Consider the following 25,054-nt stretch of genomic DNA (forward strand, 5'->3'; position numbering starts at 1 on the left):
TGTTGTACGTTTTATGGGTTTGGACAAATGTATAATGACATGTGTCCATTATTACAGTATCATACAGAGCAGTTCACTGCCTTCAAAATCCTCTGTGTTCTACCTATTCACCCACCCCTCCTAACAGCCCTATCTAACCCTTGGCAACCACTGATCTTTTCATGGTCTCCATAGTTTTGTCTTTTCCAAATGTCATATATTTGAAACCATATGGTATGGTATGTAGCCTGTTTAGATTGGTTTCTTTCACTTACATGCATTTAAGTTTCCTCCATGTCCTGTCATGGCTTAATAGCTCATTTCTTTTTAATGATGAATAATATTCTCTTGTCTGGATATACCACAATTTAAATTTTATGCATTCACCTACTGAAAGACATCTTTGTTGCTTCCAAGTTTTTACAATTATAAATAAAGCAGCTATAAACATTTGTGTGCAGGATTTTGTGTGGACATACTCCTTTGGGTAAATAATGATTGCAATATGGTAAGACTACATTTTGTTTGTAAGAAATTACCAACTGTCTTCAAAAGTAGCTGTACCATTTTGAATTCCCATCAGCAATTAATAAGAGTCCTGTTACTGAACGTCCTCATCAGCATTTGGTGTCATCTGTGTTCCAGATTTTGACCATTCTAATAGATGTGTAGTGGTATCCCACTGCTGTTTTAATTTGTGGTTTCCTGATGACATGATATCATCAAAAATTTTTCAAGGAAAATAAGAGTCTTCCTCCCTCACTCACCCCAGACCCTACTTGGAAACTCCAGAAGGAAGGATACCTCCTCAGTTCTCAGTTCCTACTCTAAGAGCAAAGGCAGGAGAATGGTGATAATAGGGATTTTAGATATGTTTTTTCAGGTTTATATCCTGCTTAATAATTCCCTCAGAAACGAAATATTCATAGACAATTGTAATAAAGATTTATTAGATGATTCCTTCACATTAATAATAAAAAATTTGTTTTAAAATATTAACTTCAAAAAGAAATGTTTTGGTGTGAGAGAGAATGACTACAAAACAAGGTAATTGCCTTCTTTATTGCTGTCTCTGGATAGATGCCCAGAGAAAAATACATTCCACAGGGCCAAAGCTTCAAATCAATTTGTAGTCCTGGTGGTCTGGATGGCACAATAGATTTCCTACTTGCTACTCGATCTATGAAAGCCAGATGGTCTTAACTTAAAGCCAAATTTTACTGAAAATCATTCTAATAGACTAACTCCTGTGATCCCAAGTGAAATAAATTTAGAAGTTGCAGATAAAAGGTTTTGTGAAGGACCATGATAATTAAACATCTAATGAAAATGCAATAGGACTTACTATTTTCTGTAGTAAGCGGAAAAAAGATGCATTTATCTAAGTCTTTCGATACATAGTACTTTGGGCGCTGCTTTTATTTTTGGAGATCTATATCGGGCATCGTTAAAACCTATAACTGCAATAAAGAGAATCTGCATTTGCAAAGATGTATTTCCAAGCCTTTAAAATTTATTTAACTTAGGATAGGTATGTTTAGATTTACTTAATATTCTTCACTAAATTCTTACCAACCGGCCATCATTAACATGGAACTTGCTTTCTACAAGGAAAGGTGGCACAATCCCTCCAGTAGGTTTTCTTTTGGATGAACTTCAGTTGGATATTACCACATATTTCTAGCCTTGTCTCAGTGCCATTTCCTCAATGATGTTAATCCTCACACCATTAGAGAGAATCCCTCTGAGCACACAAGAGAGATGGTACAATAGAGAGGTGATCTTACTAGCCAGGGCTTTTTAGAATACAATATTGGATCTTTTCACAGGCTAGGCACAAATTTTTATCCTTATCAAGAATTTACTAAAGTGAAACAGGCTTAAAAAGAGATAATCCATAATACTGACCATAATAAGCGGAAGAGACGGAGAGAAAAATTCTAGCTTCTATCATGGATAAAATGAGAGTACTGTAATCTTTTCAAGAGAGAATACTGAAGAATCAACAGAGTAAAAGCGGCCTTATTACCCAAAGCAATATACAGATTTAATGCAATCTTCATCAAAATCCCAATGACATTTTTAAATTAAATAGAACCGAAAAAATCATCAAATTTGCATAGAATCATTTGAAACCCCAAATTGCCAAAGCATTCCTGAGAAAAAAGAACAAGGCTGGACGTATCACTCTGTCTGACTTCAAATTATACTACAGAGCAACAATAATCAAAACGACATGGTATTGGCAGAAAAAGAGATGCACAGACCAGTGGAACAGAACTGAGGGTCCAGAAAGTAACCCTCATATACATGAGCAAATAATTTTCAAGAAAAGAGCTAAACACATACCATGGAGAAAGGAAAGCCTCTTCAATAAATGGTGCTGGGAAATTGGAAAGCCACATGCAAAAGAATGAAACCAAAATTAACTCAAAATGAATCGAATACCTAAATATAAGACCTAAAACAATAAATTGCATAGAAGAAAACAGGTACTAAACTCCTGGACCTTGGATTTAACCTCAAAGGCAAAGGAAGTAAAAGCAAAAATAAATGAGTGGGACTACATCAAACTAAAAAGCTTCTGCACAGCAAAAGAAACCATCAATGAGATAAAGAGGCAACAAAGTGAATGGGAAAAGATATTTGTAAAAAATACCTCTGATAGAAAACTAATATCCAAAATATATAAAGAACTCACATAACTCAACAACAACAAAATAATCCATTTAAAAAACAGGCAAAGGACCTGAACAGATACTTCTCCCAAGAAGACATACGAATGGCCAATAGACATATGAAAAGATGCTCAATTTTACTAGCTATGAGGGAAATGCAAATCAAAACCACAATGAGCTACCACCTAACACCCGTTAGAATGACTATCATCAATAGGACAGGTAATCACAAGTGTTAGAAAGGTTGTGGGGAAAAAGGAACCTCTCACCATACACTGCTAATGAGAATGTAAATTGGTACAGCCACTATGGAAAACAGTATGGAGATTCCTCAAAAAATTAAGAATAAAATTATCATATGATCCAGCAATCCCTCTACTGGGTACTTAACCTGAAGACTTGAAAACCCATATTTGAAAAGATATTTGCACATCGATGTTCATAGCAGTATTATTCACAGCATCCAGGACATGGAAGCAACTGAAGTGTCCTACAATAGATGATTGGCTAAAGAAGCTTTGGTACATATATACAATGCAATATTACTCAGCCATAAAAAGAGATGAAATATTGCCATTTGTGACAACATGGATGGACCTTGATATGATCTGCTAAGTGAATAAATCAGGCAGAAAAAGCTGAGAACCATATGATTTCACTCATATGTGGGATATAAAACTGAAAGCATCAAATGAACAACACAGAAACTCATGGATATGGACTAGAGGGAACCAGAGAGTGGAGGAGGTAGATAAGGGTAAAGAGGGTCAAATATATGGTGACAAAAGGAGATGTAACTTTGGGTGGTGAACACAAAATATAATATACATATGACATATTACTGAATTGTACACTTGAACTCTATATAATTTGATTAACCAATGTCACCCCCAATAAATTTAATTAAATATAAAATAAAATGGGAAAAAAATGGTCGAATGCTGAACCCTGAATATAAGAAACAAATTTTCTTCTGGGGATTACCAATCTCTCATCAAAAAGGAAAGCTACAAACACTCCTTAGCCACAGTTCCTCAGGAGCCAGACCAAAATCAGCTTTATTTCACTTTCACCTTCCACTAGACACATAGCCATTTAAGACAAAAAGTTCATCTTACTTTGGCTCTGCTTAAAAATTTTCAGCCTCATAAACTAGCAGGAACCAACTGTCAGACCATGTCCAAATAAATAACACAGAAGTTACTTGCAAGGAGTTTTAATACATCTCTTGTTGACAAGCTATATGGATATAGCTAGATATAGATATAAGAATCTTGCTATATCACCCAGTATCAAGGGCCTTCTATATGCCAGGCACTTAAAGTTGCTGCAAATACCGACATTCTTCCTGCTCTCAAGAAGTTGATAAACCAGTGTGGAAGAAAGAGAAGTAAAATATGGCAAATGATGTAATAGAAAGAAATTTCAATGGGTCTATGGGTACCCAGAGAAATATTAACACTTCTTTCTTAAGGAAGACATTTACCAGAGGTTAAAATTCTCCAAACTGTACATATCACGATATGTACAGGATACCCAAATTCTTGCTATCCAAAGTGTGGTACCCAGGCCAACAGCATTGGCATCACCTAGGAGCGTGTTAGAAATGCCCCTAGCCGAAAGCCCTCTTATTGACTAAGTATGCATTTTAACAAGATCCCCAGGAGTTTTGCATGCCCCATAATTTTGAGAAGCACCCCTCTAGAACAGTGTTCCTCAAACTTTAGTGTGCTTCAGAATCACCTACAAGGCCTATAATAACACATATTGCCTTATGCAACCCCAATGTTTCTGATTCAGTAAGTCTGGATAGGGCTCTAAAATTGGCATGCCTAAGTTTCCAAGTGATGCTAATTCTACTGGTCTGGAGACCATTCTGAGAAGTATAAATGGAGATCATATTCAGGAACCAGAGTTCAGAGAAAGTGAGTATGAAGAATACTCATGATCGGGCTCTAAAATGTCTTATTAAGGAGGTAGGAAAACTACTTTAAGCCCCTGGTACCTTGCACATACAGGAGGAAACCTGCTTTCAGTAGTGGATGAAGCTTCCATTCCGAGTGCCATGCCCAGATTATAAGATATGCGAAGGGAAAAGACAATGTCTCTTTTGCTTTACATTTTATCTCCAGTCCCTAGAACACACTAGGTGCTCAGTAGTATTATGTGTTCTTTTTCCATGAGGTAAGCACAGACAATACTGTTCTTGGACAGACTGTCTATCCTTACCTTTGCCACTGGCTAGGACAGTAGATGCTGAATCTCCTAGAATAGAGCAAAAGCTCAAGCACGACTTACCAAAAAAGCTGTGCAATGAGAGGACATTGAACACTTCTTCAACTATTAACAAAATAACCCCAGGTTATTTTAATAGCCCCATTTGGCTGTTATTTCATGTGAGTACATAATTTTCACACGCAAGAGAATATGCTTTGTTAATCATGAAAAGCCATCCCAAATGCTTCATAGTGTGGACACCAGCATAGGTCAAACCATATTGGTCTATATTCACAGAGTTATTCAGAGTAAACAAATTGCCAAGGATCAGATTCCATTACTGCTTATGGGTCCTCGAAAGTTCTAATACCTAAAAATCTCTCATGGATGTTTAACTTGAATTTTCAAGTCAACCACATTGTCTAGTGGTAGGTTACAATGATCCATGTACATAGAGAGAAGCTAAGGGAGCTTTTCCCACATCTTCCACAGTGCCTTTTCAAGGGTAAAGCACCCTATGTTAATTTCTGTTACACTGAAATTTTTGCGAAGGATGCACATCATGAATCTTTGAATATGCCATTACCCTACTGATGCTTCTTCATTGATCCTACTTATCTTGATTTTTTCCCTTCATTTCTGCTGCCTTTCTAGTCCACAAAAAAGCTCTAAGAAGTATTAGCCTGGGTTAGAAAGCTTCTCCCTGGTATTCTGGATATGTCTACTTTGATTATTATTCAAGATTGCCAATCAGTCATGTATAATGTAATATGATTAATGAGACATTAAGTCAAAGTCCTTAAATATGCATGTTCCACAGCAGTTTAAAAATAGGTCAAAACAAGAAAAAACAATATCCTCACTCACATGAAATAAATCCGGTACTCTAACTACTATATGTATTTCCATATGTCCTGAAGATAGAGCCCTTCTTCCTTTTTTTGTTGAAATACAAAGGTATTTTTTTAACTTCTCAAAATATTCCAGAGCTGTCAGTTATACTGCTAAGCCTCTAAAAACTTAAGTAGTGAGGAAGCTGTAAACTCTGTTTACACTTATGTATTCAAAATAATTGGAAAAATCAACTGACTTTTATTCACACATCAATCCTTCAGAATCACCATCTTTGAAGGAGGCACTGTTGTCTTAAACACTGTTCGGTGTATGGGGTGAGGGGGACTAAAACTGCTCCAGCTACAACTCTAGAATGCACTGCTGATTGAGCATATCGCCACAGACTCCCTTTATCCAATATTAGTAGGGAAACAGTGTAATAACCAGAAGGCTTGTATATGACATGTTCAGCTTGGCCATTACAAATGTATAGACTATCCATCCTACACCTACTATCATAGCAGCAATAAGACTAGATATGCTCTGTTTATGTGAGAACACACACACACACACACACACGACACTCAAGCAATATGGATCACTGTGGAAAGAAAAAGTTAGAAACCGACCTTTCTCTCTCTCTCTCCTTTTCTTTTTCCTGAAGGAAGAAAGCAGGAGCAGAAGAGACTTTTTACATTATCCATATAATCACCTAAAATTTCCCTCTTCATTTGCCTGGACAGAACAGTTGTGTAAGACAGGACCTTAAAGGTTTAATTAGTATCATATTGCCAGAAGTTGCTGCTAGTTGTTAAGTGTTACTGCACTTTACTTCTCCCATGGACATTTTCTTTCTCACCACTGCTAATTGCCAACATAAGTTTTCTCTAATGGCATACTTTTGTCCTTCACCTTACTCAGCAGTGTGAAGACGAAAAGGAGATCCACGAAAACAGGTGAGATACTATACACTGAGGTTGGGTAATATGCAATAAATTACTGTCTTTTAAATTTTCCCATGACCTTTGTGGTACACTTATGTAAAGAATAATGAACAAAATATTTCAGAAAAATTTCTGAACTTCTTGTCTTATTTATACACATAGAAATTTTATTATGATACTATTAAGTGTGGGAGAAGGGCAGAAAGAGCGAAAAATGGCTAATTTCCAGAAAATCTCCTTATAATGGAGTCTACTTGACAACTTAGCAAATAAATCTCTTTACTCAGATCCAAAAAGAATCTGGGCTATGGTAAATTCTGTTCTATGGGTAGAATATTAGAATGAGCTTTCAAAGTATGCTCTTTTTACACAAATCTAAGAACTTAAGCCAGCAAGGATCTAAGCAAATTCAAATCTTTCTTGGCTCTTTTGTCTTTAAAACTTTTCCTAGGAATTGCAAAATTTTCATTGACTATAATATTACACATTTGGCCACCTGCTTTTAGTTATGCAAAAACAGTATTTAAAACTTGCCCATGAATTTAGTCTGCAGGCTTTATTGCTTCCTGCTATTCCAATGTGAGTAAAAGAAGAAACTAGAACAATTTAGAATGATCTAGAACTGTCTGCAAAGTATAGACTGAAGTTTTCAAAAGTTGACCCTGGATCCATATCCTGCTTCAAGACAATCATGCGTGAAACGTGGAGAGGAATGGGACCTAACCCTGCATCCCAAACTTGGTCTGTAATCTCAGATGCCTTTTTATTCCCAGTGGAGCAAAGGTCCAGCAGCTGCAAGAGCAAAGGACTGTGAATCTAAAGTCCTTCCTACTATTAACTGAATGATGCTGTTGCATTACCGAAGGATATCATCTTCATTTACAAAAGGAAATTAATATGCCTACCCTAACTAGGCAGTTGTAGAGTTCAAACTTCTTTATGGATGTGAATGTGCTATCCATGGTGCTATCAGCATACCAAAGTATATTTCTGGAATGCAAAGATTTGCAAAGATTTCCTTTTTGCTCTGCGGTTTTCCTCAGAGAAAATAAATGTAGATAATAAATGCATTGTGTTCAGTAGCAATAAAGTAGGCTTTCAATAAAATCACCTTTTATTACTGCAGAAGCTCTTCTGGGCTAACTCTACTCTAAAAAACTACAACCTATAAACAAGAATTCATAAAGGAAAAAAAAAATCACTCTTGACCCTACCATACATATTATTTTTGAAATGTAAAAGGTCTGTGAAAATTTAAGGCAGTGAGTTATGGCACATAAGGTTCTCAAAGCACTCAGAGGCCCAAGAACTCCCTTTAGGCCTTATGCTTCACGCATTAATTACAAAAAATATGGCATTGCACACCACAGTGACTGCTCTGGAAATGTCTTTGATATGTGAAGAAGAAAAATGATCATTGATACAGATTTCATCTGTTCATCTCCTCTCATGTAATCCAATCCCTGAATGCATCTTGCAATGTTCAGTAGTATCATTTTACATCTTATTTATGCCCTATAAAGAAGGGAATTCAGGAATGTGTTGTGTTGAGGAAACTGACAAAACCATCAGCTTTATACAATAATTCCTATAGTCTAAGGAGCATGTATCAAAGCATTTAGTCCCTATAAATTATAGTGCAAGGCTCCCTGTGGCCTTTACTTTATAGTGGGCTTGTTCATAAACTCTAAGCTGTTTGTTTTGCAGAAGGGAGGAGATGAATAAGACATTAGAGCTGTAAGAGAAAATCTTCACTCTCAGCAAAAACTAGCCTATTTATGGGACAATCTTAAAAGGTGAAGTATTTTTCATTCTGACCTTTAATGGCACAAGAAAAACAATCAATGTAGATGGTTTTTCATGGAGGAAAGTGTAGATTTTTCACTTTGATGCCAATTTGGAGTTGTGTTTGCATCTTTTCTTATTATTAGAATGAGTTTCTAGTTTCATCTTTGTACCGTGTTCTCACCCACTCCCTTCATTCCTTTTAATAGAGAGTGCCTGTTAAAATGTGCATTGAGATCCTGGCAATGAAAACATTGCCTCGGCCCTTTAAGAGCTAAAGTTACCCAGGTCAGAACATAATACATCACTTACTAACAACAGCAGAAAGTTAAGAAAACTGTTTTCTCCCTGATCCAATTTAGGACTCTTAGGACCTAGCTTAGGTGTTGGGGAGGGTGGGGGGAGATGGTAAGCTGAATGATAAAAGCTAGATTTATTTATTTATTTATTTATTTATTTATTTATTTATTTAATGTATGCCTTGTTATTTCTAAAATGAATCTCACTTGAACTTAACGGTGAAATAAATAACTCAAACTCAGATAGCATTATAATCTGCTAAATTAACCCAGCTACATTAAAATAGTTCACTGACATTGCTTGGTGAGGTTGTGGGAAAAATGGCAGGCTCATTCACTGCCATGACAGCAGCAATTGCTGTTGTCGTTTATGCTTTTTTACCCACTTCTAGAAATTTATCCTATAAATATAGTTCAAATTGAGGCATAATAGTTCAAAATAGTTCAAATTAAAGCTACATGCATTAAAATATTTATTGCTGTATTACCTATAACTGTAGAAGAATTTAAATGGCTTTATGAATCAGATGATAGTGTAATAATTAGATCAATTTAGTAGGTTAACTGCATAAAATATAAAATCGTTAGTAATAATTCTTAATACTATGTTATAGCATAGAAAATATTTATGATTCACTATTAATTGAAAAAGTATAATATAAAGTTACTGTGATTGGTATAATTACAGTCACATAAAATATGTATGTATTTAAAGCTAAAAGAAGATATAGAAAAGTGGTAAAAAAATGTTTTGTGGTATTTGGATTAAAGGTAAAATTTTCAATACTATATTTACTTTAGTGCCTTTATAATAATTAAATTGGAGGTAGGGATAGATTTAAGTCAACTAAATAAACCCTGGATGAAATCAAGCCGTTACTTGACCTAAAGAAATATGCGCGCGTGATCTCTCTCTCTTTCCCTCTCTCTTTTTAACTTTCCGGCTTCTGGAGCATAACTATCTGAATTCGAAACCAGACTCTGTTCATCTAGGATGAGATACTGGGCAAGACATTTAACCTAATGAGTCTTTAGATTCCCATTTTAAAATGGAGATGATAACCACACCTATCGCATAATATTACTATGAGGATTAATAATTTTATATGAGTAAATAGCCTCATACTTAGTAATTGCTCAATACAGGTCAGCTATTATAATTTCAATAGAGCTTGAATGCCTTTGGGAACTTGGAACTAGGATTACTGTAGGAAGCTGCTTAATTTAATTTTAAATTACAAGCACTCCTTTGTTTAGAGTAGTGGGATTCAGTAGAAAGTAGAAGGTAATTAAATGAAGGTGTCATTTGTAAAATGTCAGCAGTTTCTTATACATTAGTAAGCCAAATATAGTGTTGATGGACCAAAATAGTCAAGGAAACTTTTTGAAAGGCTAATTTACCCACAAGAATGAACTATGACAAGAGAAACAAAAATGGAAATCTCTTTATACTCCATCTGGGAGTTGCTGAATAAAATTACAGATGCAAATTATGCTCACAATCTGAAAACATACAACCCAGTCTGGTTTATCTTATTGCACTGACTCTCTTTCTTGATGACATTGATTGACCTAACCTTACAATGTATGGCTCTGTTGATAGAAACAGATTCACATCAGACATTTATCATCAAAGCATCTGGGCAGGGTTGCGGAACTGAGTACTGGAGATTGTTCTTTCTCAGCAATTTACAACCTGGTACTTTCCAGTAGTTCCCACTACCAGATGTGTATTTTATTTCTTCCTGGATTCATAGGACACTATGCTCAGGTCTGGGTGGATGACGTCATTTTCCCCCCTGTCACCAAAGAGTGACATTTACACAATTAGACATTTCTTTTGCCCTGAATGAGCAAGACAGTATATTATCACAGGTCAGTAACTTCTTTCACTAATTCACTTAACAGAAAGTTTTAGTAAACAGATGTGTGTGGGGAAGAGGGAGAGGGAGAAAGACACTGATATATAGCAATTACATACAGCCATACACAATTTTTTACCTCTTGGACTGGCAAAAATTTTAAATGTTTGATGACATACTCTGTTGGCAAGGCTGGCACTTATATATTTCTGGTGTGAATATAAATTCACACAACCCATATGGAGGGCTTTTAGCAATAACCATGAAAATTATAAATGTATGTACCCTTTCAGTCAGTAATTCCATTTATGAGAATTTATTCTACAAATAAACTTTCAACCATGTGACATGAAGTATACGCAAAGTTATTCACTGTGTCACTGTAATACAAAAGATAAGGGAAAAATACAAATGTCCATCAATACTGTGATGTTGTGCAGCTTGGTAAAAAAGAATGAGGACACAAATGATAAGAAAATATTTCTAATATCTATTATCAAGTAGAAAAAGTAGAATGCAAATTAATAACTATAATATGGCATTCTTCCTAGAAAAGGAGGAAAGGATAAGAAAATACATTTGAATTTGCTTACTTTTACATTAAAAACTCGGGAAAATACTTAGGAACCTGATTTTAAAAAATGTTATTTGAGGTGGCAGATCCTGGGGCAGAATTAAATAGATGAAGGACAGGGGTGGTAGAGAGAACAATATAAAGGGATTGGTACTTAAAAGAAATTTTAATAGCACTATTTAGAAAATGAAAAAATATATATATATGGAACTAGAATTTATTGTTATGTAATGGTCCCCCAAAAAAGTATCTTAAGCCACTAATCTTTTGCTGCCCTAGATCATTTTTATGAGTTCAAAATTTCATCTCATTGGTTTGTTCAGATATTTCTTATTGTCTATTGTATGTCTTGCATCGTGATTGTGCATAATGTGGACCAGGAAATAACTGACATTCCCGTTCTAGACTCAAAGCACACTCAGGCATGGATCTTACTACCAAACCAAACCTCATTTGGTCCCTGACTCAATCTCCATACCTAACAATCTCCCACATAAGTTAAACCACCCCATGAATCACCAATTCACCAGACTGTCATCTATATCCCAACCTTCTCTGCTCTACCTCAAACAGATTCCATTTTAACTTAGACCAGATTCCAATCCTACTGAGCCCTGTCCTGGGTACCCCTCTGCAGCTAGGCCCAGATGGCTAGCCAATTCTGTCCCTGCAGTCCCAGGCATGGACTATTCAACCTTCCCTCCCATTGCCTCCTCCTGTAAGAACTTGTTTGTATCATCCACTCACCAGAGGCCTCTCTCAGGGGAGTTGCTGCAAGCATCATGTGGAGGTACCCACCTTTAAAAGAGGCTCACACTGGTGAGGCCTGGACCACAAGACCCAAGTGGACCTTTTGCGTCGTCAGTGTGAATTATCAGGAATATTCCGCCAAAGAGCAGACATGGCCCTGAAAGCCATCTGAGTTTAAGGGCCAGAGCAGCAAAGATCTAGGGGAGACTGAATTAAGTTGCCCAGGAAGCTTCCTTGCGAGGCACACAGCAAAGTTTCATCAAAGAAAGCCACATGGAAGGATCTCAGGCATGGCCTGGACAGGGGTCCAAAAAATAATGTAACAAATGGCTCTAAATACTGCCTAGTGAAGGTGCTGGTGCTACCACTGAGAAGGAGGGAAGTGACTGAGTGAGTCACTCAAGGAAAGACTCAAGGAATAAATTCTCAAGGGGCAAATAAATGATACTCAAGAATCCCTGTGGCAAGAGGCTAGGCACATGCATCAATGATGGCTCTTATGCTGAACATTGCTGTGGCTTGCTATCCACTCTATGTTGACCTCCAGGGAGCCTTGCCAAGAACCTCAGGACATCACCTCCATCTTTGAGGATGTGTGCTTTATTGTCAATCAGAAAGTTCTCTTCTAACACCTCCCGAGAAGAAAATTTTGCTTAAATGTTTCCATCCAATTTCAGCAACTCCATTAATTCTCACAAAAGTGCATCTTCTGATGGGGATAGTCTTTGCTTTTTCGTAATCAACAATGTTTATCCTTCTGAGTAACATTTGTCTCTCCTAATTGGAAAATAGTGTGTTCAGTCTGTCTGTTGATTTGGATTAAGGTTTGGATTATCCCTGGAGTTGGGCCTGAGAAGGAATGGTCAACTTCTTTACCTGAATGCCTGCTCTGATTTCTAAAGCATGGCCAAGTGTGTGGAGGGAGGTTGAGAGGGGCTTTGCATATCCTTCACCACCCAGGATCCCTTCATTTCTATCTGCTAACATGACCTTTGAGAATTTTCATCTAGAAATTCCATTAGCCCTAGAAACCTGAGCCAAAAAACACCTGTTATTTTCTTGTGGCCATGGGAACAAATTTGGGTTTCTTTAGGACCACTAAAGGAAGTTGAGGGACTTCTGGTACTTGATTATCATGCAGTTTAGGGGACGTGGCCATTCTTCAGCATGGCATGAGGTTTAGGGTTTAGGTTGACAGTAACAGAAGGTGGTTGTATTTTTCTGTAGGCATTTCTTATCTACCTTAACCTGCTTTAAATAATTTACATTTGTCATAGGATAATTTATCAACCTATTAATTGCTGTCCTGACTCTCTGAAGAAGGGACTCCGGAAGGATAAGAGTTACCTTTTTCCTTTCAATTTCTAGAAAGTTTTGAGCCTCTGGCCTCAGAGCTTATTCATGGTTTTCATTTCTTCTGGCCCTAAATGAGTTGTCAAGTACTTATCATACTTTTTTCTCCATTTCAAGATGGTGATAGCAAAGCTTTAAACCAAATTCAGGGCCCTTCTGAGCTTTGTGAGATTAAACAGGTCATAGACCCATGAAGTCAGCCCCTACCTTTATGAACTCTAGCAGCATTATTGACAAACCAAAAGTAACTTTTAAAAAGTTGATGTTAAAAGAGTAAGACTTGAATACAATAACAATAAAAACAATTATTTTCAGCAGATTTCTTAATCATAAATTCTTACAGACACAAACATACACACACCCTCCTATACTAGTTAGTATTCATATTTGTCATGATTCACTCAAATGCGCCAACTGTGGTTAACAAGAAAAAATAAGTGGTTTTCATGGTACCATATGGGGTCTCTTTTCAAGTATAGTTGGGACAATTTAGATGGGTAATAAAAAAAGTTTCAAATGGGAAATTATAAAAAATACATAAATACTATAAACTTCTTACTTTGAACTTAAAGTATATAAATCAGCACTCATTAGTAACCAGCTAATATAGGGTCATGGTCTTTCCTTTTAGTATGGCAATTCTGAATGGAGTTCCAGATCTTTCTCCTATAAATCATACTCGTAAGGCATAATTTACTATTTCAAATATACAATTTACACACTTGTATCAATTTTGTTGAAGTGATGCAAGGCACTTTAATGAAAATACTTAGGAACACACAATTTTGGTACAGTCTAAGTTCAGAATCCTTCTAGTTTTATAATCCCTACAAAAATTTTTATAGTGGTTGTCCACACATAATTCATCAGAATATTTTTGCTTTGTGACTAGCCTTTATGGAATCTTTTGAAAGCATTCGATTGTGTTTTAAAAGGAATAATTACTTTTCTTTCTTTAAAATTACATTTCATTGATTTATTTAATATTTAATTAAAGTCCTAATTACATAAGTACAACTGGTATAAATATTTAATCATATTAAATCATTTGCTAAGTACAATTGCCACATGAAGTTTAAAAACAAAGTGAACTGACTTTAATAAGCACGTGACTTAACTGATGCAGGCAAAAGTATGCAGGCTCATAGAGATTAGCCAAACCCTCAGCATAGAATGGACATCAGTCAGCATGTCTTATAGAGATAATAGAGAATGTCATTTGATTTGGACATGTGCTTCAGGGGAAATTGGTTTCAAAATACTTGTATTTTAAAGAAATGTCCCTTAAATATTCCATTTCCTTAGTTTCTTTATATAAAATTTGGGGAGGTAGAGGACTAAAAAGCCCCCTATTTATTCACTGTCCTCTCAGATGTCATTTCCTCTGTAAGGCTTTCCCCTCCTTCTCCATGTGTAGAATTAGTCACTTCCCCTGCTTTGCCCTCTTATATAGTCTATCGCAGCACTGATCGCTTGGTATTAACTTACTTGCCTTTCTGTCTCACTCCCTACAAAGATGGTGCTCCATAAATATTCAGGTCTCACAAAATGCAGTTGTGCTCTGAGAGTCTTCCTTCTTAGCTATGTAGCCTTATGTTATTGAATAATTTGATTATATTATCCATCCTTCTTTGAATTGAATTTTTAATGTTTCGCTAAATGATATTTTTAAACCTGTCACTATAAGTGCTTAGAACAGTGCCTGGCACATAGTAATTTCTTCAAGAGTTTCCTATTATTTATCTTTTTTGCCTATATATTAATTTTCATCTTACATGTCTTTGTTGGATATATTTTCACTTCTGATCAATTTTTTCATATCTACAGGGATTGATCTGTAAGCATAAGCTCAATTGTTAACTTGCTAGTACCTTAAGCACTTAACAATTTCCACTGAAACTTATTATTATACTATCCACTCTAAAACTTTTTATTATAACTTGTCATTTCAATGATCATTTTATATTTTGGTGAGAAAAGCAGAAAAGATAGCATTATCAATTGGAGAAATTAAAAGAAAGTAGCATATGTAGTTTACACCAAACTACATAGTAAATCGAATTAGACAGATAAAATAAAAATCCCAAGTGATATTTTCAGATGACCAAAACTTTCCTTTACATTAAGTGGCACAAGATAAAAGGCAAATAAACTCTTTAATTTCAGTACCATATTATGAGAAGAACTAACAAACTATAATTTGAGCTGTGACCTTAGCCTAGAAGTATCACCTGATACATTCCCCAGTATTTCACTTTCATATATGCCAAGCCCAGAACCATCTTCCGACCGGTGTTTGCACCTTACCCAGGCCAGTTCTTGACTCTCCTAACATTGCTCTCTGATTTGATAAACTCTTTCATTTTGACCATGTTTCAGTTTCCTCAACCTGGAAATACTTCACCGAACACCCCAAATTGATCATAGTCTACAAGCAGCACACCTATAAATAGCAGCCCTGGATGCAGTGTCTATAGTACAACAGCTACATAATTCATGTGTTTTCTGGTAGAACCCAGAAATCCTAATGTTTGTTTTGCCTATTTATTTGTTTTTTACTTTTCAAAACCATTATTATTTGCAAGAACTGCAGGGTAGTTTTAAGTCTTATCTGACAATGATAGCGGCTTGCATCAATAAGAACTCACACTGGAAGGGAAAAAAAGGGATGGCTATGACAAAGGCTAGGCAACTGGTAAGGATGATATGGAAGTGAAGTAGGAACTCACTTCCAACACACTTCGCATGATTCACAATTTTATCACCCATACTTTGGCATTTCAATTAGTCACAATATCCATATTTTCACCCCAAAACATGGGGCTGGCCAATGGAAATTATACAGACAATGCAATAGAATATTTAAATTATGATTGGTCTAGAAGTTTGGTGGCCATTTAGACCATTAATCCAATTCTGCAGAGAAAAATAAATACTGAATAGGAAAGCGTTAATTCCTGATTTGCATGTTGGTAGCAATGTTGTCCTTGCTTTTGTGAATTACTCTATGACCTAGAATAATGCAACTTTTTTAATGTTTTAATGGATTCAAGATGAAAAACGATTATCTGTATGCAATTCTTCTCTTGGTGCTATAAGTTTCATACATATAAAATGTTGTAAGACTCTTGATTTAATACCTGTAAAAGAAATATATGCCTTGATACATTACATGGTAACATCATGGACCCAAAGCCAACTAATAAAACACCCAAGTAGAGGGTATGATATATATCGGGGTAGGTTGAGGCAGCAATGAACCTTACTTTTTTCCTCAGTACTTTAATGAGAAAGGAAATTGAAGATGTCTTACTGCCTAAATTGCCCAATGGCAATAACTCTGTCATAGCTGCCTTGAAATTCCAATATATTAATCATCTTAGATACCTATACTCTACATTTTTTCATTCTTCCTCCCCCACCAAAACAGAAAACCATTCTTAACACATTGGTTATCTGACAGTCCTTTCGTGAGTATATGGGAGAAGATACTATTGAAGCTGGCAGGTAGATATAGAAAGTAAGTTAGAATAACTTTCCAATGATATCATGGAAGTAGGGTGACCAATCATTCCTATTTCCAGAGAATAAAGGGTTTTCTGGGACGTGGGACTTTTAGTGCTATACCCAACAAAGTCCTGGGCAAATGGGGATGAATTAATCAGCCTACATCAAATGTTTAAACAGGACATTAAATCAAATGACAGGTGAATCCTTCCTCCTCACTAACATTCCATGAAATGACAAGAAGAGTATTTTTAAATGACAAAATAAATCTACAGCTATTCAGGAAAACAAAGAAGAGGAAGGAATTCCTGAAAGATAGCCAAGATCGGATGTAAAAGATAAAAACAGAAATAGCTTAAAAACCTTTCAAACAGGAAAGTAAAAGCGGTTTGAGGGTGATCTATATCTGAAATAAATGGAGATAAGGAAGTAGAGAAAATTTCAAAGTAATAAAGTAAATACTTGGGGACATACACATGAAAAGCCTTAGCCATTTTCATCCTTCACATTTTTGCCAATTTATATTAAACTTTGAAAAGCAGTCATATATAGCAACATTAAGTATGGGCACTGAGGCCAGAGAAGGCAGTGTTCCAAGAAGCAACTGAAGAAAACCTCATATCTTGAAGACAAATACTAAGCTCAATATTTAAATAATGTATATATGTACACACACACACACACACACACACACACACACATATATACACATATCTCATCTATGTATCTATCTATCTATCTATCTATCTATCTATCTATCTATCTATCTATCCATCCATCCATCCATCCATCCATCCGTCCATCCACCCACATATATAATGCATATAAAACCTAAATTAAGGATATTACTTAATAGGAAGACAACAAAAGCATTCCTGCTAACATCAGGACAAGGTGAGAATGCACACTAACTTCATGATACTATTTAACATGATATTATAATTATTAGTTAATGTAACTGGACAAGAGAAAACAATTAGAGATATAACAGAAAATAAATTATATTTGCAGAAAATTCTAGAGAATCAATGATAAAACTAATTCAATAAAAGCAAGATATAAAATTAACATAAAAAATTAATAGTTTGCACATACACAAATAATAACTAATAGAAAAACTAATGGAAAAAATTGAATTAACAATAGCAAAAAATGAACTTAAAAATAAACAATAAAAATTTAAATTTAAAAAATAAACTTAACAAATAACATTCAAAATCTATGTAAAGAAAACTAAAACATCCTTCCTCCCACCTTGTTCTCTTTAGACATCCCAACATCATCAAGACATCAATTCTTTCTGAATTATATAGCAAGATCCTATTTGCTTTCTACTGCTGATAGCTTAATAATTAAGTTCCTGTTGAAAAATAAATATGCTATAGTATAACTAGGAAAATGCTGTAAAAGAAGAGCTATAAGAAGTGACTAGCCCTACCAGATACTAAAATATTATAAATTCACTATAATTAAAGCAGTGTCATGGTACATGGAGAGATGGCCAGACTAAAGGAACAGGAAAGAAAGTTTAGAAATAGACTCAACATCAACTTTGTGTATGGTTAAGATGACAGCTCATATAGGGCAAACCCAGACTTTTAAAAATGATGTTGGGACAACAGAATAGTCATTTGAAAAAGATAAAATTTTAAATTAGACTCATTTCTCACATCATATGCAAATATATAGTAATAAAGTTCAATCTAATATCTATATGTAAAATAAACCTCTGCTAATAGAAGAAAACATTAGTGGATTCCTCTATAATATTGGTGTAGGAAAAGGCTATCATGACTCAAAATGCAGATGTAATAAGAGACTGACAAATTTAACTACATAATTTTTTAGTATGAGGCCAAAAGAAAATATTACAAGCAAAATTTTTAAAAAATGACAAATTTAGAGAAAATATTTGAAATATATATAATAAAAAATGATACCCCAAATATATAAAAATTAAATTAAACCAGCAGAAAAGACCAAAAATCACATAAATATGATCAAAAGACAAGTACAGACATTAAAGTAGCTTTTAAACATGTAAAAAGATATTCAGTTTCACTCATAATAAGGGAATTTCAAATTCAAACTATACTTACATACCATTTCTCACCCACCAGATTGGCAAAAATTGAAAATATTGACAATGTATTCTATTGGAGAGGTTGTGAATAGCAAGTACTTTCATGTGTTAACAGAAATAAAAATAACACAAATGGAGAGAATTTGTCAATATCAACACAACTACATATGCATTTACCTTTTAACCCAGCAATGCTATTTCTTGGAATTTACTGTGATGATACACCTCAAATAGTATCAAAATACATATGTGTGTGATTATTAATTGCAATATTATTTGCAATTGCAAAATATTGGAAAGTACCTAAATTTTCAAACAGGAGATGAGTTGAATAAATGATGACAAATTTACACATTAATATCTATGTAACTGTAAAAAAAAGAATGAGGAAAATATTTAGTATTGTTTTATGAAGTTTTTTAGGTTATACTGTTAAGTAAAAAAAAACAAAGTAGAGAATATTTTTAAAGGAGAGGAAATAGGAAAATTTTATAATTCTGCTTACTTTTTGCAGAAATCAAGAGGAAGATTAAAGAGAAATAAATCGTAGTGGTTACCTACAAGAGTAGTTGTTATTAGTTAAATTGTGTACTCCCAAAATTCTTATATTGAAGTTCTATTTCCTAGTACCTCAGAATGCGATTTTGCTTGGTGATAGAATGTTTACAGAGGTAATCAAGTTAAAATGAGGTCCTTAGGATGAGTCTTAATCCAATATGTCAGGTATCCTTATAAGAAGAAGAAATTTAGACACAGAGACATGTATAAAGGGAAGACAATGGAAGGAGACATGGAGAGAAGGTGGCCATCTGTGAGCCCAGGAGAAAGCCCATAACAGATCCTTCCCCCAGTCCTCAGAAGGAACCAACCCTGCCAACACCTTTAGTTTAGATTTCTAGCTTTCAGAACTATGAGACGATAAATTTGTTATTTAACCTACCCAGTCTGAGATACAGTAGTCCCTCTTTACTTGTGGTTTTGCTTTCCAAAGTTTCAGTTACTCAGTTAACCATGGTCTGAAAATGTTCAATTAAAAAAATTCAGAAATAAACACTTTATGTTTCAAATTGCATGTCATTATGAGTATTGTGATGCAATCTCACACTGTCCCGCTCTATTCTTTCCAGGTATGCATCATCCCTTCGTCCAGTATATCCATGTTGTATACACTACTTAATAGCCATCTCGGTTATTACATCAACTGTCATGGTACTGAAGTGTTTGTGTTCAGGTAACCCTTATTTTACTTAATAATGGCCCAAAGCACAAGAGTAGTGATCCTGGCAAGTTGGATAAACCAAAAAGAAGTAGTCTTCTTTTAAGTTAAAAGGTACAGATGTCTAGAAAAAACAATAGTGTCTATAAAGTTTAGTACTATTTGTGGCTTCAGGCAGCCACTAGATGTCATGGAACAATAGTATCCCCCTCAGTATTTGATTATTGCAGCCCTGGAAAATTAGTACAGTGATAGTGATAGTGGTGGTGGTAGTGGTGGTGGTGTGTTATCTTTGCAAACTTCCTGTAAAATTATTTTAAACTTAAAAGTAAAGTACCTCAAAAAACAAGCAAAACATTATACACACATACACATAAAAAGAACTCCACAGGTACTAACCTAAAGAGGCCCCCACAGGCAAATCTAGAAAAATTTGAGCAGAAAAATTAAGGGTAGTGATGGATTATAACCCACTGAATAAAACAGGAATCCATGAGTCCATACTGATAATAAAAAATATACTTAGTGGTAAAGGTAGAGCTCTTCCTTACAATGAAATGGCAATGGACAAGTGTGGAGAAAAGTGCCTGAATTGTCAAGTCATTATTTTGTCACCATAAGAGTCAAGATTGTTTCAGGTGGGAATTATCAATGGATACTAAATCTACTGGGGTGGGTGGACCTTGATGAAGATCATTATATATACATGGTGCTAAGTGTCTCCCAGGAGATTGCTTTTCTTTTCAAGGGGGAAAAACACTGATTTTACAATGGAAAAAAACAAGCAATATTTCAGCTGGGTATTCAAAATGCATCTCTTTAGAAGGGCAGATGGACATACTGTGCATTAAGTATGTGACGGCCTAATAAGAACACATGGGCTTTTGTGGTCTTCTAAGTAGGAATAAAGACCTAAACCAAATCAGGAGGAAATATTTTTAAAATAACTGAGGAGAGGTCTATGAAATAACTTTCTATATTTTTAAAATATGTCAAAGTCATGAAAGACAAAATAAAACAAGACTGAAGAACTGTTCCTGATAAGGAGATGGAAGAGGCTCAGCAGGCAAAACTAATACTACATTCTGGGCTGAAGAAACTAAGATGCTATGAAAGACATAATAGGACCACTGATTTTTTAAAAAAAGGAATATGGACTATCGATTTGATTAAAATACTGTATCAATGTAGATTTCCCAAATATGATGACTACAGTATGGATATATAAAAGAATATGCCTATTTTCAAAAAAAAATTGAATGTTAACTGTTGAAGGTTAAACTATTAAAGGCTAAAGGAATATCAGGCATGCAATGCACTTTCAACTGGTTCAAAAAATAATATTACTATATAAGAAAGAGAAATTATAAAGCAAATTTGGTAAATTAGGTAATGGGTAAAGAGTATTTGGGAGTCTCTGTACTATTCTTGCAACTTTCCTTTAGGTGTGACATCATTTTATTTTAAAGGGTAAAGTTAAACAATATTTTTAAAAAGATATATGTGAATATACCTAGCACAAAGTAGGAATTCAATAAATGTTAGTCATTTGGTTTCTTGTCTAGTTAATTTGATTAATTGAAATTCACTGTAAAATGTGACTCTACCAGAGAGAAAATAACTGTCAATTTTTTCTACGTTTAGAAGGTATAAAAACAAACACTTGATATCCCAGTTTCTCTCCAAAGAAAGAAATATAAATATTTGAGGATTTGGAGCATAAACCATGCATATGTTGGTTTATTTTCCTTGGTAGCTACCAGTTTAATAATCTTTGGAAGGAAGTTTGTGGTTTCTTAAATAAATGAATTGAATAAATGGATTTCTCAAAATATGTACAAATTGATGGGTCAATGGAACTAACTGCTGTTTTAGAACAACCTATGACTTTGATCCAAAATAATATTTAATCTGCATTTCTAACACATACTCTGCATTAGAAATCAGTTTCCCTTTATATCCTGAGAAAAACTAGTAAAAGACTGCTGCTAAATGTGATAGGGAACCTTCCCTGTTCTACAGAAAGCTGGGGGAAGTTTATAATGTTATTCCCTGAAGTATACCAGTTTATTTAAATTCAGATTAGAAGATATAGCACAAATCTACTTCCATCTGACAGGTGGAACAGGATCCATGGGGCAACATTAGCCAGAAAAAAAACATCTCAGCTGAGACAAAAGATTACAAGTAGGTTGACACATATCATATATTCTAGATGTGTAAGTAATAATCTCTCCATATCAAAAGTCTTCCAGAAAATTTTAAGGTGAAAATTGGCTTAATTATTTGCTGTTTTTCCTTTTTTGCTCCTATGCTATTAATGGGAATTCCTCCTTAGCTCTAACCAAGGTGTTATGACTATTAAACTGATAATGGAAGAAAAAAAAACCCAAAAACTTGCTTTTTTCTCTAAATATTAATTGGATGAAAAAATGCTAGGCTCTCAATCTTCATTGTCATATCCATGTCACTATTCCTAGGTCTAGTGTCTCCTTGAAAGCTATAGCACTGGAATTCTATTTCAATATCCTTGTATTTTGCATATATTATGTCAATAGTATACACCACCTAAGAAACACATTTAATGTGGTAAAATGTCATTTTTGAAAAGCTTTATTTTCAAATAGTATCTACATCTCTACTTGTGCATCACTATTCCAAACTGCCATGTTCTTTCACTTGGGATAATATAAAAGCTTTTAAACTCATCTCCTTGCTTCCATACTTCCTACCTATAGTCCACGCCTCACACAGCAGCCAGGGCGATCATTTTAAAATACAAATAACTTTGCTGCGTAAAATCCTCCAGTGGCTTCTTATTTGAATAAAACTCAAACTTGTGATCTCTTTGCAAAGACCTAGAAACCTTGGCCTCTACCTGCTTCTCCAACTCTTCTTAACATTCCCTCCTTCCTTCATGACAATAGAGTCATGCTGTCCTTGCTTATTCCATGCCAAACCTATTCTAATGCCAATGGCCGATGATTTAGTCAATCATGGCTATCTAATGAAGCCTCCATTAAAAAAAAAAGCAAAAGGACAGGATTTGGAGAGCGTCCAGAGATGGTGAACACATGGAAATGTGGGGAGAGTGATGCCTCGGAAAGGGAATGGGAGCTTCATGAGCTCATCCCATACCTTGCCCTGTGCATCTCTTCTGGCTATTCCTGAGCTATATACTTTTATAATAAACCAGTAATCTAGTAAGTAAAATGTTTCTCAGAGTTCTGTGAGTTAATCTACAAGTTAATCAGACCAAGGGAGGGAGGTCTTGGGAACCTCTGATCTACAGCCTGCTGGTCACGAAGTACAAGTGACAACCTGAATTTGCAGCTGATGTCTGAAGTTTGGGTGGGAATGGGGCAGTTTTGAAATACTGAGCTCTTAAACTGTGGGGCCTGACACTATCTCCAGGTAGGGTATGCAGCTGGTATTGAAGAATTGCTTGGTGTGGGAATTCCTGCCACCTTCCCACCCCACACACATGGAAATTCGTTACCAAAACCATTGGCATGCAACAAGTAGTGATCAACAAATCACTCTAGGGGTCCTTAGAAGATGGAAAATAAACCTAGGAAAAAGATACTGGACTCCCAGCTACACTGGCAGATAAGCTCTTTAACTCATTATAATGTCAATATTAATTGAAATATTGCCTTCTTTGTGGTCACAGACTGGAGCAACCAAGATATGGAGATTTCTCTTATATTTAGTAAAAAAGAATATATTCTTAATCAAAAATAAGAACATAGGAGAGGTGACTCTTACTGAATGCATGAATTACATTTCTGAAATTTGTTGTCTATATTGAAAATACATAAAATGAGAAATGTAACATATAAGTATTTTTTAAACAGAAATATTTTTAAGTAGTGGAAATATCCATCTCTAGGAGAGCAGCTTATCTTCCTCCCTGCCCCTCCCCTAATTTATATTTCTTTATTTAAATCCCCATTTTCAAGTTCTCAATAGCCTTACAGTGAGATATAATTCTAGTAACTCAGAGATCTATAGTGGATCAAGCATTCAGGAAAACTGATTTGCCACTGTCATGAATTATTCTCTCAGAGAGTCATTTACTCCTATTGTTTTTTAAATGTTTATTATTTCATTCTTTATTAAAATAACTTAGCCCTCCTAAAGAGTGGAGTTTTCATGATCTTTCTAAATTTCCTCTTTCCCGTTCTTATTTCCATTTTAGCTTTACTTATTTTAAAAATTTTAACTATATTCTTACATATGCAGATAATAAGCTTCAAACATATAGAAACACAGGCACAGCTGCACTAGCTTCAACATACTCTGCCATGAGCAAATTCTGGAATACAAAAGAAACTTCTATATTTGTGAGCTATAAAATGATTGTTATTCTTTTTTGAAATCAATTTTTGTAAACTTTATACCTAATTTGAATATGTCCAATACTGAAAATTAAAGCATCTTTTGTAAGGGTAAATTGCAAACAGATTGAAAAATCATGGAGTAACTAGGATTAAGCAAATTAGCATGGTTGCAGCAATGGGCCCAAGTATAGTAAATAGTTGAGTGATTAAATTTTATAACAAGTAATAAAGGATTTTCTTGAACTGGCAAAACCACAACAAAACAAACAAAATGCAACAGCAAAAAAAAAAAAAAAAAAAAAAAAGAACACCTGATAAAATTGAGTTTAGCATTCCATTGCATGGAACAGAAAGTTCAAGGTCATGGTGGTTTAGAGTTATATCGGGTTATTTTTCACTCATATGAGAGAAATTGGAAGTTAGATACTCCAGGGCTATCATTAGAGACCTAAATTCCACCTCTCTTTCTAATCTAACATACTTAGCAGTGGTGTCTATCATTATGACTATCTCATGTTTCAAGATAACTGCTGGAATTCCAGTTTTCACGACTACATTCCAGGCAGCTGGTATGAAGAAAAGGGTCAGAGTAAGAGGGCAGAAGCTTCTGAAGACATTTTCCAGATAACT

The 25,054-nt window shown here is 34.9% G+C and overlaps 1 long non-coding RNA gene across 1 annotated transcript in view; it reads right to left on the reverse strand.

Annotated features, from left to right (window-relative positions):
* The window catches only part of LOC107501190, a 105,850-nt gene extending 86,881 nt beyond the window's left edge, over positions 1-18,969 (reverse strand). Inside the window, exon 1 of the long non-coding RNA XR_001594701.2 lies at positions 18,886-18,969. This is a non-coding gene — a long non-coding RNA (uncharacterized LOC107501190). The remainder of the gene's footprint in view (positions 1-18,885) is intronic.
* Positions 18,970-25,054: the final 6,085 nt, after the last annotated feature.

Source organism: Rousettus aegyptiacus, unplaced genomic scaffold (assembly GCF_014176215.1).
Source record: "Rousettus aegyptiacus isolate mRouAeg1 unplaced genomic scaffold, mRouAeg1.p scaffold_m13_p_3, whole genome shotgun sequence".
Taxonomy (NCBI): domain Eukaryota; kingdom Metazoa; phylum Chordata; class Mammalia; order Chiroptera; family Pteropodidae; genus Rousettus; species Rousettus aegyptiacus.